Below are 17754 nucleotides of genomic sequence, written 5' to 3' on the forward strand. Positions count from 1 at the left end.
TTCTCTACTGGTATATTTACTCGCTATTGCATGTTTTGCTTACGCTCAGTGCCTTATATTTTTAAGATAAGAAAATGAACTGCTATAATTCGACGAACGACATTAGTTCGAGAAATTTCATGGAAGTCACATGAGCTGGAGGTTTTATGGAAGCTGTATAAATTTATGCTAATAGGAATGAAGCTAACGACATGACATACCAACACTAGGTTAGACCATTAACAGTTATTACACTGCATTCTTCGTGAGCAATTGAAATAGGAAATGACACTTGACACAAGAAATACTACACATGTTTGCTTCTGTTTGCCATAATTTTTGAAGTGGTGTACACACTGAAATATCACGATCATTAACACTTCGTAATCGTACTTAATTACTGAGAGTTATTCGAACTAAGTCTGTTAGAGGTCATGTATGCATTTCTTTTATTTAATGATGGACAAGGAACCAAAATGTATCTTATAATTTATAATGAGTAGAAAATTTGGGTCAGATGGATTACACAGAGGTTGTGTGTGACACTGTGTCTTCGGATTGTATGGGATGCTGAATTGAAGTTGCACTAGGATTTTGTCTGTACTTGTTAGAGGAGACTGACTAGAGGAAAGAGTTGTTATGGAAGTGAAATAATATTGGTGCTGAGGTTTATATGTATCGACGTATTATTGAGGTATTGAGATTATGTGAAGTTTATGATTATTGGAGTTTTCGTGGACAAGAGGTAAGGTAAATGATATTTATGATAAGGTTTATATGTATCGACGTATTGAAGAGGTATTTTTGAAGTATTGAGATTATGTGATGCTGATGATTATTGGAGTTCTGGTGGATAAGAGGTGAAGTAAGTGAGGAGCATATTTTTTGGTTGGTCTATATGGAACAAGGAGGATGAAGATGGCAGACTAGAACACTCAAGTAGACGGAAGATTGTCTACACACACACACACTTTGTTAAATCACTAAGCAGTATAGATTTTTTGAGAGAGGAAGCATTTGCATATCTTGGCTCACTGACAGTTGTTCAGCAACCGTACATTTTGATTTGGCTTGGCAAACATTGGTCTTGACATGATGACTATGACGTTGACTAACTATTATTGACTGTTATACATTGCTGCCACTACTACTTGATACACATGATGAACATAAAATTTTGATAGAATTGCATTTACACAGTTAACACTATTCAATTACACAGTAGCACTAATGTGGATGAAAGATGAGTGAGTGTGTTTTGTGTGTTTTGTGTGTTTTCCTTTTACAATCCCAGAGAAGTGATCCCAACCTATCTCCTAAATATTATTTTACTTGTTTGTTGTGGCTTGCACTGACACCCATAAATATTATAGGTTTACTGTTATTGTGTACTGTAATAGTTAATGTGACAATTATCTGGTATCATTTGTGTGTTTATTATGATTTGTATGTTTAGTGTAAGAGCATTGATAATAATTTTGTTAATTGTGTGTGCATTCAAACTATTGTTCATGACTGAACTGTCTCATTAGTGATAGTGAATATTATGGACTGTTACCTGCACTTGTTCAACATAATGGGTGCCACTTGAAAATGTTTAATTTGTGCTAATGAACTTTGATTAACTGACTGATTAGTGATAGTGAATATTATGGACTGTTATTTGCACTTTTTCTACATGATTGGTGCCACTAGGACATGTTTAATTTCTGCTGATGAACAGTGTGATTAGTGATAGTGAATATTATGGACTGTTACCTGCACTTATTCAACATGGTGGATGCCACCTGGACATGTTTAATTTCTGCTGATGAACTGTGTGATTAGTGATAGTGAATTTTATGGACTGCGGTCGGCACCTATTCAACATTGCTGGTGCCACTGATGGACTGCTTCTACTGAAATGATGTCACTTGTTGGTGTCTGCACCTGCTCAACATTGCTGGGTGCCACTGATGGATTGCTTCTACTGAAAAGATGTCACCTGTTGATATCTGCACCTGTTCAACATTGCTGGGTGCCACTGATGGACTGCTTATACTGAAATGGTGTTACTTGTTGGTGTCTGCACCTATTCAACATTACTGGGTGCCACTGATGGACTGTTTCTACTGAAAAAATGTCACTTGTTGGTTTTTGCACCTGTTGACCATTGCTGGGTGCTACTGCTGGAACTGTCAACTACTTGTTTCTTGGGCTATGGAAAGCGTTTATGTGAACATTTGTATAAACTGATTTTTTGTGTATTACTGTTTGTGAAAAGTTATGAGACTCTTACCTGCACATATTCGTCATTGCTGACGCTATTGATTGAACTGTTTAACCACATAATACTTGTGTAAACTATTATGTAAAGTCACATGTATGAAAGAATTTGTATTGCTTACTGTATTTTATATATTAGCTTATTGAAAGGTCAGTGCAAAGCCAAAATTTTATCTAGTTATATGATATTTACGCATTAATATTATCTTTTATTTTTGTCTGTATTTTTTTGACGAATTTGGTGGTATTTTCACCACCAATGCTGGCAAAAATACCATCAAATTCTAGCCTGTGGAGGAGGGGCATATGAAAGGTGGCTACACTGAGCCACAGCGCCAGAGATCGCGCTAGAGAGTATTGTTCCGCCGCCTCCACGGGCAGTGATTATTGAGATGTCGTAGAGAGCAGTGCCTGTCGAGGACTCGTAGTAGTCAGTTCCTGTCGAGAGGTCGTGGTGGAGTGTGCTTGTCGAGATGTTGTAGTAAGGAGTGCTTGTTCCATGTTTTATGCAGTTGTTTGATAGGATAGACAGCAGATGGTTCGAATGGAAATACTGTAATGATCAGAGTGCTTTTCGTCAATATATATGAAGGTAAAATATTCTGTGTTTTTTTTCATTATTTCAGTGTCTTAAATAATGCGTCATTACAGGTTCAGTCAACAAAGCATCTGGCTTGTGTTCTTGTATTAGAGTGTAATTCTGGTTTTCTTGAGTAATTATGGTATTTCTATTTCCTTTAATTAATTCAGTATAAATGATATTTAAAATTTCTTGTGTTGTTGAAGAAGAACCGTGCCAGATGCGTACGTTGAGTCATACTCCCACACACAGAACAGTTACACTAGTGCTTTGGTTTCGTAGGTTTTATAGTTGCTGGGGACTTAATTAATTGTGTTAATGAAAATTTCCATTTCATTCTTTGTTGTTGTTCTATGCAGTCAGATTGCGTAATAATACTAGTCAGGGCCAACCGTTTACGAGACTTCGTAATCGGACATACAGCTACTAAAGCAAAAAATTAAAATTATTTGCATTTCATCTTTATATAATTAAGCCCCCATGCACAGTGAGTGGATCGTCATGAAGGTAAAGTTCTGATTCCAGATGAACAGTACAACAGAAGTGCATGACACATTAAGTTCACCATGGAGATCGAAACGGATGGGATGATACCTTTCCTAGATGTTTTGATTAGAAGACGAGCTGACGGCACTTTGGGCCACAGCGTGTATAGGGAGAGACGCAAACTGATTTGTACCTACATCCGGATAGCCTGCCACCACACAGCACAAAAGAATGGCGTGCTCAGAACTCTTGTACACAAAGCTCACACCAACAGGGACAGTCTCCAACAAGAATTGGACCATCTGAAGCCCGTGTTTCGGAGGAGCGGTTACAAGGAAGGGCAAATTCGGAAGGCTCTACATCCCACACCTGCAGCACCGGCGGAAACTGAGGATGAACCTCAGAAGAAGGCGGCCTTGGCTTTTATTCCGTTTATGGAGCCTTATCCGGAAAAATTGGACGCATTTTACGTAAACACTAAGTGAAAACCATCTTCCGTCCTCCAAGCAAAACCAAGAGTCTTCTTGGTAGTGTCAAGGACAACCTTGGTCTATGTAGATGTGGGATTTATCAGATACCTTACCAATGCGGTAGTGTATACATAGGGCAGACCATTCATACCATCGAGGACCGATGCTGAGAACATCAACAGCACACTAGACTGCAACAGCCTAGTAAGTCGGCAATCGCTGAGCATTGCCTGTCGGAACTCCACAGCATGGATTATGACCAAACCAAAGTCCTGACACAGACTTCCAGATACTGGGATTGTGTCATCAAAGAAGCCATAGAGAACAGAGCAAGGGAGCCACAACTGAAACGTGACAGCAGTTACACCCTTAGCAAGGCGTGGGAACCCGCGATCACCCGGATTAAGAAGAAAAAGGATATTTTCCAGAGTGTACAGACTTCGGGGGAGGGGGGAAGAATAACGAGAGCGGTGCCGGCAGACCCCGCTGAACGAGAAGACCTAGGACGCAGCGCCCAGACGGTGGGAGAACGGATGCTGTACCTGGACCGAGCGTGGCGCGCAGACTGCACCGACTCATAGGAAGCGCCTGAGGGAGGAGCAGGAGGGGGATTTTTTTTTGTTTGGTTTTAGGGCGCAAAACTGCTATGGTCATTAGCGCCCAGCCCGTAACTGAGGAAACAGTAAAAAAAAACCGAAATTGAAAACAAGCAGCAATGGGAACAAAGTCATAAAATTGGAGAAACTAAAAGTAGAAGGAAGGCTTAAAAATCCACTACAGAACGGGGTTTGTTATCCCCAAAAAAAGCTTCAAATAACGGACGTCATTTCACTGTCACTAATAAACTGGAGAACGCGGTCGGCTGAGCGCGTGTCATCGGCTAAAATCGACGATAGATCAGGCGATAGCTGTAGACGGGCGCGTAACGGATTAAAATAGGGGCATTCAATTAAAAGGTGTCTTACCGTCCACAGCTGAGAGCAGTGGGGACAGATTGGGGGAGGATCGCCGCTTAAAAGATGTCGATGGCTAAAAAGACAGTGCCCTATCCGGAGTCTTGTTAAAATTACCTCCTCCCGACGACGCGTTCGGGAGGAAGAGGTCCAAGCGCAAGGAAGGGCTTTCACTTCCCGCAATTTATTATGGGGAAGTGTGGACCAATGCGCATGCCATAAATGAGCAACTCTGCGACATAAACCGCTCCGTACATCGGTGAAGGGAAGCGACTGAATAGCTGGCCGAGGAAGAGAGACTGCAGCCATGGCCGCTATATCGGCCGCCTCATTCCCACAGACACCAGCGTGTCCCGGAAGCCAGAGGAACGCCACCGAGACGCCCCCCAGGTGGAGCAAGCGCCGACAGTCCTGAATCCGGTGGACCAGAGGGTGCACAGGGTAAAGAGCTTGGAGACTGAGGAGAGAGCTGAGAGAATCCGAGCAGAGAACGTACTGTATCCGCCGATGGCGGCGGATGTAGTGGACAGCCTGGAGAACAGCGTAAAGCTCCGCAGTATACACCGAACACTGGTCGGGAAGCCGAAATTGATTTGGGGTGTCGCCAACAATATAGGCACTCCCTACACCTAACGATGTTTTCGAGCCGTCGGTGTAAATAAATGTGGCGTCCGTCATTTGTGCACGTAGAGCAGCAAATGCCCGACGATAAACAAGTGTAGGGGTACCATCCTTGGGAAATCGACAAAGGTCACGGAGAAGGCAGATCCGGGGACGGAGCCAAGGCGGTGCTGTACCCCAAGTTGTCAAGAAGGTTTTAGGAAAGCGGAAGGAAAGATAATGGAGCAGTTGACGGAAGCGGACTCCCGGGGGTAGTAGGGAGGAGGAGCGGCCTGCATACCCTACATCAAATGAGGCGTCGAAAAAAAGGGCATGGGCTGGATTAGCAGGCATGGAAGACAGATGGCTAGCATAACGACTCAGAAGGACTGCTCGCCGATTGGACAACGGAGGTTCAGCACTCTCAGCATAAAGGCTCTCCACAGGGTTAGTGTAAAAAGCTCCAGACACTAAACGTAATCCACGGTGGTGGATAGAGTCGAGACGCCGAAGAATAGACGGTCGAGCAGAGGAGTAGACTATGCTTCCATAATCCAATTTCGAGCGCACTAAGGCGCGATAGAGGCGGAGAAGGACCACTCTGTCCGCTCCCCAGGAGGTATCATTCAGGACACGGAGGGTGTTAAGCGATCGCAGACAGCGAGCCGAAAGATAGGAAACGTGGGAGGACCAGCACAGTTTTCTGTCAAACATAAGACCCAAGAATTTAGCGACATCTGAAAACGGAAGGTTGACAGGTCCTAGATGTACGGAGGGCGGAAGAAACTCCTTACGTCGCCAAAAATTAACACAAACGGTCTTACTGGGAGAGAAACGGAAGCCTGTTTCGATGCTCCAAGAGTGGAGGCGATCGAGACATCCTTGAAGACGTCGTTCAAGAAGGCTGGTCCGTGGAGAGCTGTAGTAGATCGCAAAATCATCCACAAAGAGGGAGCCCGAGACATCGGGAAGGAGACAATCCATAATTGGATTTATAGCGATGGCAAACAGTACAACACTCAGCACGGAGCCCTGGGGTACCCCGTTTTCTTGGGAGAAAGTGCGGGAGAGAGTAGTGTTCACCCGCACCCTAAATGTGCGCTCTGCCATAAATTCGCGAAGAAAAAGGGGCAGCCGGCCTCGAAAGCCCCAAGAGAACAGTGTGCGGAGGATGCCTGTCCTCCAACAGGTATCGTATGCTCGCTCCAGATCAAAAAATATTGCTACCGTTTGGCGTTTCCGGAGAAAATTGTTCATGATGTAAGTGGAGAGAGCAACAAGATGGTCAACTGCAAAACGATGCTTTCGGAATCCGCATTGGGCAGGTGTTAAAAGACTGCGGGATTCCAGCCACCACGCTAAACGGTAATTCACCATACGCTCCAAAACCTTACAGACACTACTCGTGAGAGAAATGGGGCGATAGCTAGAGGGGAGATGTTTGTCCTTTCCAGGTTTCGGAACAGGAACGACGATAGCTTCCCGCCATCGTCTGCGAAAAGTACTGTCGGTCCAAATTCGATTATAAAGGCGAAGGAGGTAACGCAGACTATGGGTTGATAAATGCAGCAACATTTGGACGTGGATACCATCTGGTCCTGGGGCGGAGGAGCGAGAAGAAGAGAGTGCATGTTGGAGTTCCCGCAAGGAGAAAACAGTATTGTAGCTTTCGCGATTTTGAGAGGAGAAAGCAAGAGGTCGCACTTCCGCTGCACGTTTCTTCGGGAGAAACGCTGGCGGGTAATTTGAAGAGCTCGAAATCTCGGCAAAGTGCTGACCCAACGAGTTAGAAATTGCGACGGGGTCCACTAATGTGTCATGCGCGACAGTGAGCCCAGAGACCGGGGAGAAACTAGGCGCGCCTGAGAACCGTCGAAGCCGACTCCAAACTTCCGAGGAGGGAGTGAAGATGTTAAATGAGCTAATAAAGAATTTCCAGCTTGCCTTCTTGCTATCGCGGATGACACGACGGCATCGCGCTCGTAGCTGCTTATAGCGGATACGGTTGGCCAAAGTAGGATGGTGGCGGAAAACGCGGAGAGCACGTCGCCGCTCACGTAGTGCATCACGGCATGCCTCGTTCCACCAAGGAACTGGGGGGCGCCGGGGCAATTCGGAGGTGCGTGGTATTGAATGTTCCGCAGCTGTAAGAATAACGTCGGTAATATGTGTGACCTCATCGTCGACGCTGGGAAAGTGACGGTCATCAAATGTCGCTAGAGACGAAAAAAGTGTCCAATCGGCTTGAGCAAACTTCCAGCGTCGCGGGCGCATATATGGCCGTTGAGGCTGCAGTCTAAGGACACATGGAAAATGGTCACTGGAGTGTGTATCATCAAGGGCGTACCATTCGAAGCGCCGAGCTAGCGGAACAGTACCGACCGCAAGGTACAAATGAGATAAATTTGCCGTGGAGGCAGACAAAAACGTAGGGACCCCAGTGTTGAGGCAAACTAGATCTGCTTGGTGGAAGACGTCTAGCAATAGTGAGCCACGTGGACAAGGATGTGGTGATCCCCAAAGCGGGTGGTGGGCATTGAAGTCCCCAACCAGCAAATATGGGGGTGGAAGCTGACCAAGAAGATGAAGGAGATCAGCTCGTGCCATTGGTGTTTTTTTTTTTTTTTTTTGTGGTTTTAGGGCGCACAACGTCAACGGTCATTAGCGCCCAGACTACTTTAGGAATGCACCGCGAGTCACAAGTTTAAAACAGCAACAAAACGGAGAACACGATGAAAGACATACTGACAGGCATAGGATTAAAAAAGAAAACAGCATAATCAAATGTCCTTTGAGAGGGTCGTCAAATTGATAAAATGAAGAACGCGAGCAGCTGCTCGTGGGTCATCCGCTAAAATGGCTTCTACAGTACATGGCAGGCCAATATCGAGACGTAGGGTGTTAAAATTCGGACACGACGTTAAAATGTGGCGGACCGTCAGCAATTGCCCACATGGGCAGAACGGCGCCGGCGCAGCCGTCAGCAGATGGCGATGGCTGAACCGGCAGTGGCCAATTCGCAACCGGGCCAAAACTACCTCCTCCCGCCGAGAAGGGCGTGAGGAGGACGTCCAAGCCACGGGTAGAGCTTTCAAGGCCCGAAGCTTGTTGTCTGAAAGTGCAGCCCAATCGGCATGCCACAGCGAGACAATGCGCCGACAAATTACCCTGCTACAATCTGACGAAGGGACACCACAAGAAGCTGTCCGAGGTTGGAGGACCGCAGCCTTGGCCGCGGCATCTGCAGCTTCGTTCCCAGGGATACCGACATGGCCAGGAATCCACATAAAGCTAACCGGAGAACCGACGTCCACCAGCTGCTGAAGAGAGCGTTGGATCCGGTGCACGAAAGGGTGAACCGGGTACGGATCACCGAGGCTCTGGATAGCGCTCAGGGAATCGGAGCAGATGACATATGCAGAATGTCGGTGGCGGCAGATGTAAAGGACAGCCTGGTAGAGGGCAAAGAGCTCAGCTGCGAAGACCGAACAATGGCCATGGAGCCGATATTGGAAACTTTGTGCCCCGACAATAAAAGAACACCCGACCCCGTCATTGGTCTTAGAGCCATCTGTATAAATGAAGGTCGTATTAATGAACTTCGAACGAAGTTCGACAAAACGGGAGTGGTAGACTGAATCGGGGGTAACCTCCTTCGGGAGCGAGCAGAGGTCAAGGTGGACGCGAACCTGAGCCTGGAGCCAAGGTGGCGTGTGGCTCTCGCCCACTCGAAAGGTGGCAGGGAGTGAAAAATTAAGGTGTTGAAGGAGGCGACGAAAGCGAACTCCAGGGGGTAGCAGGGCGGAGACATACAACCCGTATTGACTGTCGAGAGAGTCATCAAAAAAGGAACGATAAGACGGGTGGTCAGGCATTGCCAGTAGCCGACAGGCATACCGACAAAGCAGTATATCGCGCCGGTAGGTGAGTGGCAACTCACCAGCGTCAGCATGAAGACTCTCGACGGGACTAGTATAAAACGCTCCGATCGCAAGTCGTAAACCCCGATGTTGTATGGAGTTGAGGCGGCGTAAGATGGATGGCCGTGCAGAGGAGTATACGAAGCTCCCATAACCCAGCTTGGAGCGGACGATCGACCGATATAGGCGAAGGAGGACGGTTCGATCCGCTCCCCACGACATACCACTGAGAACACGGAGGACATTGAGAGAACGGGTACAACGGGCAGCCAAATAAGACACATGTGGAGACCAACTAAGTTTCCTGTCAAATATAAGACCTAAAAATTTTGTTGTCTCCACGAATGGGAGAGCAACGGGACCAAGTCGTAAAGACGGTGGGAGAAATTCTTTGTAGCGCCAGAAGTTAATACAGACCGTCTTCTCGGCAGAAAAACGGAAGCCATTGGCGACACTCCACGAGTAAAGACGGTCAAGAGAACGCTGAAGACAGCGCTCCAGGAAACACGTACGCTGCGCGCTGCAATAGATGGTAAAATCGTCCACGAAAAGGGAGCCTGATACATCAGCTGGGAGGCAATCCATTATTGGATTGATCGCTATGGCGAAGAGAGCGACGCTCAAAACTGAGCCCTGTGGTACCCCATTCTCCTGGCGAAAGGTGTCTGACAGGACAGAACCCACACGTACCCTGAACTGTCGATCCATTAAAAAGGAACGAATAAAAAGAGGGAGGCGACCGCGAAGACCCCATGTATGCATGGTGCGGAGAATGCCCGCCCTCCAACAGGTGTCGTAAGCCTTCTCCAAATCAAAGAACACAGCCGCGGTCGTGCGCTTCCGCAAGAAGTTATTCATAATGAAGGTCGACAAGGTAACCAGATGGTCAACAGCAGACCGGCGCCTACGAAATCCACATTGTACATTGGTAAGTAGGCGTCGAGACTCGAGCAGCCAAACCAATCGAGAGTTAACCATTCGCTCCATCACTTTACAGACACAGCTGGTAAGCGAGATGGGTCGATAACTGGAGGGCAAGTGCTTGTCCTTCCCCGGCTTAGGAATCGGGACAACAATAGACTCGCGCCAGCATGCGGGAACATGTCCCTCAATCCAGATGCGATTGTAAGTACGAAGAAGAAAACCTTTACCCGCAGGAGAAAGGTTCTTCAGCATCTGAATATGAATAGAATCAAGCCCTGGAGCGGAGGACCGTGATCGGCCAAGTGCGGTTTCGAGTTCCCGCATGGTGAATGGGGCATTATAACTTTCACGATTCGAGGAGCGGAAGTTAGGTGGCCTAGCCTCCTCTGCCTGTTTGCGGGGGAGGAAGGCAGGGTGGTAATGAGCGGAGCTCGAAACCTCTGCGAAAAAGCGGCCGAAGGCATTGGAGACAGCCTCAGGGGCCACAAGGACGTCAATTCGCGACCGTCAAGTCAGAAACTGGTGAGTGGACCTTAGTGCCAGATAGCCGGCGCAGGCTACCCCAGACAACAGAAGAAGGAGTAAAACTGTTGAAGGTGCTTGTGAAAGCAGCCCAGCTGGCTTTCTTGCTTTCTTTAATAATACGACGACACTGTGCACGTAATCGTTTATAATTGACACAATTCGCCACTGTAGGGTGGCGTTTAAAGGCGCGTAAAGCACGTCGACGAGCACGTAGAGCGTCTCTACATGCTGCGGTCCACCAGGGGACCGGTACGCGACGTGGAGAAGAAGTAGGGTGAGGGATGGAATATTCAGCAGCAGAGAGAATGACTTCCGTGAGGTGTGCGACCTGACTATCGCAGCTTGGGAATGTTTGATCCTGAAAGGTCGCCCTTGAAGAGAAGAGCCCCCAGTCTGCTTTGGAGATGTTCCAACTAGATGAGCACGGAGAGGGGGTATGCCGCAGGAGATGGATAACACACGGGAAGTGGTCGCTCGAATATGTATCAGAAAGAGCATACCACTCGAACCGGCGTGCAAGTTGGGGAGTACATATAGAGAGATCTAAAGGGGAATAGGTGTGAGATGTATCCGAAAGAAAAGTAGGGGCGCCAGTATTGAGGCAGACGAGATTGAGCTGGTTGAAAAGGTCTGCTAACAGGGAGCCCCTTGGGCAGGATGCTGGAGAGCCCCAAAGGGGATGGTGGGCATTGAAGTCTCCAGTTAACAAAAATGGTGCAGGTAGCTGAGCAATAAGTTGCATCATGTCTGCCCTGGTAACGGCAGACGACGATGGAGTGTAAACCGTACAAATGGAAAATGTAAAAGTGGGGAGAGTAATGCGGATGGCAACTGCCTGCAGGCCGGTGTGCAACGTGATGGGATCGTAGTAAATATCATCCCGGACCAGCAACATAACCCCTCCATGAGCTGGGATACCTACCACATGGGGTAGGTCAAAATGCACAGAGGTGTAGTGTGCCAAGGCAATTTGATCGCATGGGCGTAGCTTCGTTTCCTGGAGGGCTACGACGAGCGGACGGTGCAAGCGAAGCAGCAACTTCAAGTCCTCTCGGTTGCAGCGAATGCTGCGAATATTCCAGTGAATAAGTGCCATCGTAAGAAAAAAGGAAGATGAAAGAAGGGGTCACCTCGAAGGCCGCTGAGGGCCTGGCTTCGAGCGAGCACTGCCGCCGCAATCAGTAGGCGGACAGTCATCGTCCATTGGTTCTATAGGTTCATCGGCCATCTTGGGAAGATGGCCGGGAGGGGGAGGTTCCTCCGCCGGTGAACGGCCAGATGTTCGGCTACCAGCGGTGTGGCCAGGCGAAAGGGATGACGGCCTGGGGCGGCAACCGCTGGGTGGCGCAGGAGAAGAAATGCGCCGTGGCGGAGAAGGAGAACTGTGCTTCCTATTAGCCTTCTTGGATGGTCGTTTGGTGGAAGTACCGGACGAAGGCTGGGAGGTCGAGGTACGTAGGAAGTCTGCACGGGACGGTTCCTTCTTGAAGGCCCGTGCATCTGACTTCTGGGTCTTCGTCTTAGCAGAAGCTGATGAAGGGGCTGGTGTCTGTGGGGTGATGGGACGAAGAGGAGACGTCGACCGCGCGATCTTAGCACTGGCCGAACGGACGACCGTGGTGCTGAAGGTCAGATCGCAGGTCTGGGTTGCCACCTCCCTGGTAGTCCGAGGAGAGGCGAGGACAGTACTGTATTTCCCCGCTGGGAGCAGCGTGGGCTTCCTACTAGCCAATAGCTTGCGAGCAGCCGAGGTGGACACTTTCTCTTTGACCCGAATTTCTTGGATACAGCGTTCTTCCTTATAGACAGGACAGTCGCGGGAGGATGCAGCATGGTCACCCTGACAGTTCACACAACGAGGAGACGGAGGTGGACAGTCACCCTCATGGGCATCCCTGCCACAAGTGACACATTTAGCCGCATTGGAACAAGATTGGCGAGTGTGATTGAAACGCTGACACTGGTAGCAGCGCGTAGGTGTCGGGACATAGGGGCGAACAGAAATAACCTCGTAGCCCGCTTTGATGCGCGATGGCAGCTGAACACTATCGAAGGTCAAAAAAAGTGTCCGGGTCGGTACAAGGTCATTGTTGACCTTTTTCATGACCCTATGGACAGCCGTCACACCCTGCTCAGCGAGGAAAGATTGAATCTCCTCGTCAGTCAAACCGTCGAGGGATCTAGTGTAGACCACACCACGAGACGAATTCAAAGTTCGGTGAGCCTCCACCCGGACAGGGAATGTGTACAGGAGTGTGGCCCGAAGCAGTTTTTGTGCCTGAAAGGCGCTCTCAGTTTCGAGTAATAAGGTACCGTTACGCAACCTGGTACAGGATTTGACAGATCCGGCTATGGCATCGACGCCCTTCTGGATAACGAAAGGGTTGACAGAGGAAAAATCCTTTCCGTCTTCAGATCGAGAAACGACGAGGAACTGTGGGGCAGGCGGTAGTACTTTTGTCACTGGTAGCTGGTCACGTTTCCGTTTTTGGGCAGAAGTCTAGAGAGATGGAGTGAAATCCATTGCGGAGAAATCCCCCATGATTGCCAGCGTCTCCGATGGCGCGCTCCTTCCTTGTGGGGACCCTCTCAGAGGGCACTCCCGCCTTAGGTGAATGTTTACACCTCAGGTCACACCTCCTGAGAAACAGACGGAGGGACCAATCGGCATGGTCAGAAGGTATCAGCTCAGGCAATCACCCCTCCCCGGGCCTGGCCTTTACCAGGGGGTACGCGCGTGCCTTACATGTCTACCCAGGGCGGGGAATTACGCGTTACCCCGTCACCGGCTACGCGTGCGAACGCGTGGGTCGGCCTTCAGGCGCGCACAGGGAGGAAGGAAGAAGAGGAAAAAGAGAGAGAGAGAGAGAGAGAGAGAGAGAGAGAGAGAGAGAGAGAGAGAGAGGACAGTGTCTCAAACGCCGAGGCGGAGACCAGAGAAGGCAAGGAGAAGAAGGCAATGAGAAGGCAAGGAGAAGAAGGCAAGGAGAAGGAGGCAATGAGAAGGCAAGGAGAAGGAGGCAATGAGAAGGCAAGGAGAAGAAGGCAATGAGAAGGCAAGGAGAAGGCAAGGAGAAGAAGGCAATGAGAAGGCAAGGAGAAGAAGGCAATGAGAAGGCAAGGAGATTATGCAGGGGAAAGAGTAAGGAAGACAGTGAGGTGGAGAAGAGCAAAGAAAGGAACCAACCAAAGAAAGGAAGAAACGAGAAGTGAAAAAGCAAAATGAACGCAAATAGAGGTCGTGGAACCGTCCGTCTCCAGACGCAGGCGCTAACTACCCCCTTGAGGGGGAGGGACTCCTTTTAGTCGCCTCTTACGACAGGCAGGAATACCTCGGGCCTATTCTTACCCCGGACCCGCAGGGGGAGTGCCATTGGTGTGGACGATGGAATGTATACAGTACAAAGAGAGAACGTGTATCCGGAAAGGGAAAGACGGATGGCGACAGCTTGGAAGGAAGTGTTTAAATGGATTGGGTGATAATGGACAGTTTCATGGAGAAGAATCATGAGTCCTCCGTGTGCTGGAGTGCCTTCAACAGAGGGGAGATCATATCGGACGGACTGAAAATGAGGGAGAACAAAGCGGTCATGGGGACGCAGCTTTGTTTCCTGAAGACAGAAGATGACTGGCGAGTAGGATTGTAAGAGGATCGACAATTCATCCCGATTGGCTCGAATACCGCGGATATTCCAGTGGATAATGGACATAGGGTGAACAGAAAATGGAGGAATGCGACCAAGGTCGCTGTCAACTCAACAACTACTCTGAGCTTGCGACCGACAGCATGGAATGGCATTCAGCCGAAGGCAGAAGATCCTGATCCATAGGTTGGTCAGGAGCAGCTCCTGCCACCAGCGACCGGCCGGTTGATCGGCCACCAGCAATGCGCCTCGGCGACACAGAAGACGGCCGAGGGCGACTTCCGCCAGGTGGTGCTGTAGATGGGACACGCCTTGGCGGAGAAGGAGAGGAACTGGGTTTCTTTGTAGCCTTCTTGGAAGTATGATGTTTAGAGGAAGGAGGAACCGATGGTTGGGAAGTTGCCGTACGTAAAAACTATTCACGAGTATGCTCTTTTTTCGAAGTCTTGGTGTCTGACTTTTGGGCTCGAGATTTAGCAGAACTCGACAAAGGGTGAGCCAGAGAGTGGGCAGGCGAAAGTGGTGAGGTTGAACGGGCGATCTTTGCGCTGGCCGATCTGACGACCGTGGCACTAAAGGTGAGGTCGCAAGTCTGCGTGGCCGCCTCCTTTGTTGGCCGAGGAGAAGCAAGGACAGTGCTGTAGTTTCCTTTCTGAGGCACAGTGGGCTGTCGACTGGCGAATAATTTTCGAGCAGCAAAGGTCGACACCTTTTCCTTCACTCTTATTTCCTGGATGAGTTTTTCGTCCTTAAAAACGGGGCAATCTCGAGAAGAAGCAGCGTGGTCACCCATACAGTTGATGCAGCGAGGGGATGGAGGTGGACAAGCACCCTCATGGGCATCCTTGCCACACGTAACACATTTGGCCGGATTGGAACAGGACTGGCTGGTGTGATTGAACCGCTGGCCTCGATAGCACCGCGTAGGGTTTGGGACGTAAGGGCGAACGGAAATTATCTCATAGCCGGCTTTGATTTTCGACGGGAGTTGAACTTTGTCAAACGTCAAGAAGACAGTGCGGGTTGGAACGATGTTCGTGTCAACCCTTTTCATAACCCTATGAACAGCCGTTACGCCCTGGTCAGACAGGTAATGCTGAATTTCGTCGTCAGACAATCCATCGAGGGAGCGTGTATAAACTACTCCACGCGAGGAATTTAAGGTACGGTGCGGTTCCACCCGGACAGGGAAGGTGTGGAGCAGAGAAGTACGCAGCAATTTTTGTGCCTGGAGGGCACTGTGTGTTTCTAACAACAGGGTGCCATTCCGTAATCTGGAACAAGACTTTACAGGACCTGCAATTGCGTCGACACCTTTCTGAATAATGAAAGGGTTTACCGTGGAGAAGTCGTGACCTTCGTCAGACCGAGAAACAACAAGGAACTGTGGCAACGATGGAAGAACTGACTGTGGCTGAGACTCAGTGAACTTACGTTTGTGAGCAGACATAGTGGAAGGTGAGGAAACCATTGCGGAAGAATCCCCCATGATTACCGGCGTCTCCGATGGCGCGCTCCTCCCTTGAGGGGGCCCTCACTGAGGGCACACCCGCCTTAGGTGATTGTTCACACCTCAGGTCACACCTCCCGACAAACGGACGGAGGGACCAATCGGCACTTTCGGAAGGTATCAGCTCGGGTAATCACCCCTCCCTGGGCCTGGCCGTTACCAGGGGGTACGTACGTGTCCTACCTGTCGACCCGGGGCGGGGAATTACGCGTTACCCCGTCACCGGCTACACATGGAAGTGCGTGGGTCGGCCTTCAGACACGCACAGGGAGGAAAAAAGAGAAAGAGAAAGGAAAGAAGAGAGGTCTCAAACGCCGCAGCGGAGAAAAGGGTAGAGAGAAGAGGTAAGGAAAAGAGGAGGATAAGGAAGGATGAAGACTTACAAGCAAGGAAGGCGAAGAATGTAGTATATTTACAACCGTCCGTCTCCGGACGTAGGCACAAACCAGAACCCCAGAAGGGGAGAAAGGGAAAGAAAGAGCCAGAGGTGAGGAGGGGGGCGAAGATGGGGGATGGGGAAGGATGCGGAAAGGGAAGGCATGCAGCCCGGAAAGGAAGGAAGGCCACATCAGCTCGGGGTCCCGTGCTCGCTACGCACGTATCCACAAAAGAGTTGTGGATCCCCTGGGGGGCAGGAGGGGGATTGTCCTACATATACATGGCGCCGGCCCACCGCCGGTCAGTACATCAGCGCACCTGATGATGGCAACGTGGTCGATTGCCGAAATATTCTGTCCTATGCACACTCGTACCAGGCTGTTCACCCGAGATTTATTTCGTCATAAAATACGCCTGGGGAAATTGAAGAATCACATCACACCGCAACAGACTGGTTACCGTGCTGGATACGAGGTGCAAAGAAGTCCATGGTCATCGTTGGCATAGAAATTGACACTGCATAACACATGGTGGAAAACGCACCCAGGAAGGTGTACTCGCCCTAGAGATGGAGAATGGGTGGGACTTCAATGCCACGACGAGAAGCGGGCTAAAGATCTCAATGCATGGTGGAAACGATGCCCCATGTAAGGCGCCCTTCCCCAATTGGCTCGCTCTTAGGGAAAATTTTGAAAAATGGAGCAAAAACCCTACAGGGGACCATTATATAAACGTCGAAACATGTGAGACTCTTTAGTCGCCTCTTACGAATGGCAGGAACACCTTGTGCCTATTCTAACCCGTGGACCCACAGGAGAAGACACCAAAGGATGACGATACTAGCATCAGTCTATAGCCTGCAGGGTGTTCAATGAGTCAGTACATATTAAAACGCTATGGGGGCAGGCCTGAGTAACGAAATGGAGGGCCCTGTTAATGGCTAGTAGCTCCACTGTGAACACACTATATGATCCCAGCAGTAAATGGTGTTCCATGCCGTTAGGAGATGTAAAAGCATATCCCATCTTATCTATCGTTTTAGAACTGTCAGTGTAGAAGATGGTAGCAGCATGGAACTCTTCAAGGATGGAATGTATAAGATGCCAGAATGTCAAAGGGATGACAGAGGCCCTAGGGCCAAGGAACAGATCGGTCCTAATCAGTAGTCTAGGCACCATTCAAGGTGTGTGTGTGTGTGTGTGTGTGTGTGTGTGTGTGTGTGTGTGTGTGTGTGTGTGTTTGTGGTTTTAGGGCGCACAACTTCAATGGTCATTAGCGCCCTGACTACGTTAAGAATGCACCGCGAGGCACAAGTTTAAAACAACTAAAAGGGAAAACACGATAAAAGACAGACTGACAGGCAAAGGATTAAAAAACAGCATCATTAAATGTCCTTAGAGACGTTTGTCAAATTGATAAAACGAAGAACGCGAGCAGCTGCTCGTGGGTCATCCGCTAAAATGGCTTCTACAGTACATGGCAGACCAAGATCGAGACGCAGGGTGTTAAAATCCGGACAC

At 49.2% G+C, this 17754-nt stretch overlaps 1 protein-coding gene across 1 annotated transcript in view; it reads left to right on the forward strand.

Annotated features, from left to right (window-relative positions):
* The first annotated feature begins 554 nt into the window (after positions 1–554).
* Positions 555–17754, forward strand: part of LOC126251840 (pericentriolar material 1 protein-like) — a 781694-nt gene continuing 764494 nt past the window's right edge. Inside the window, exon 1 of the mRNA XM_049952507.1 lies at positions 555–559. The gene's annotated coding sequence lies outside the window, so the exon portion shown is untranslated. The remainder of the gene's footprint in view (positions 560–17754) is intronic.

This window comes from Schistocerca nitens, chromosome 4 (genome assembly GCF_023898315.1).
Source record: "Schistocerca nitens isolate TAMUIC-IGC-003100 chromosome 4, iqSchNite1.1, whole genome shotgun sequence".
In the NCBI taxonomy this organism is placed as follows: Eukaryota; Metazoa; Arthropoda; class Insecta; order Orthoptera; family Acrididae; genus Schistocerca; species Schistocerca nitens.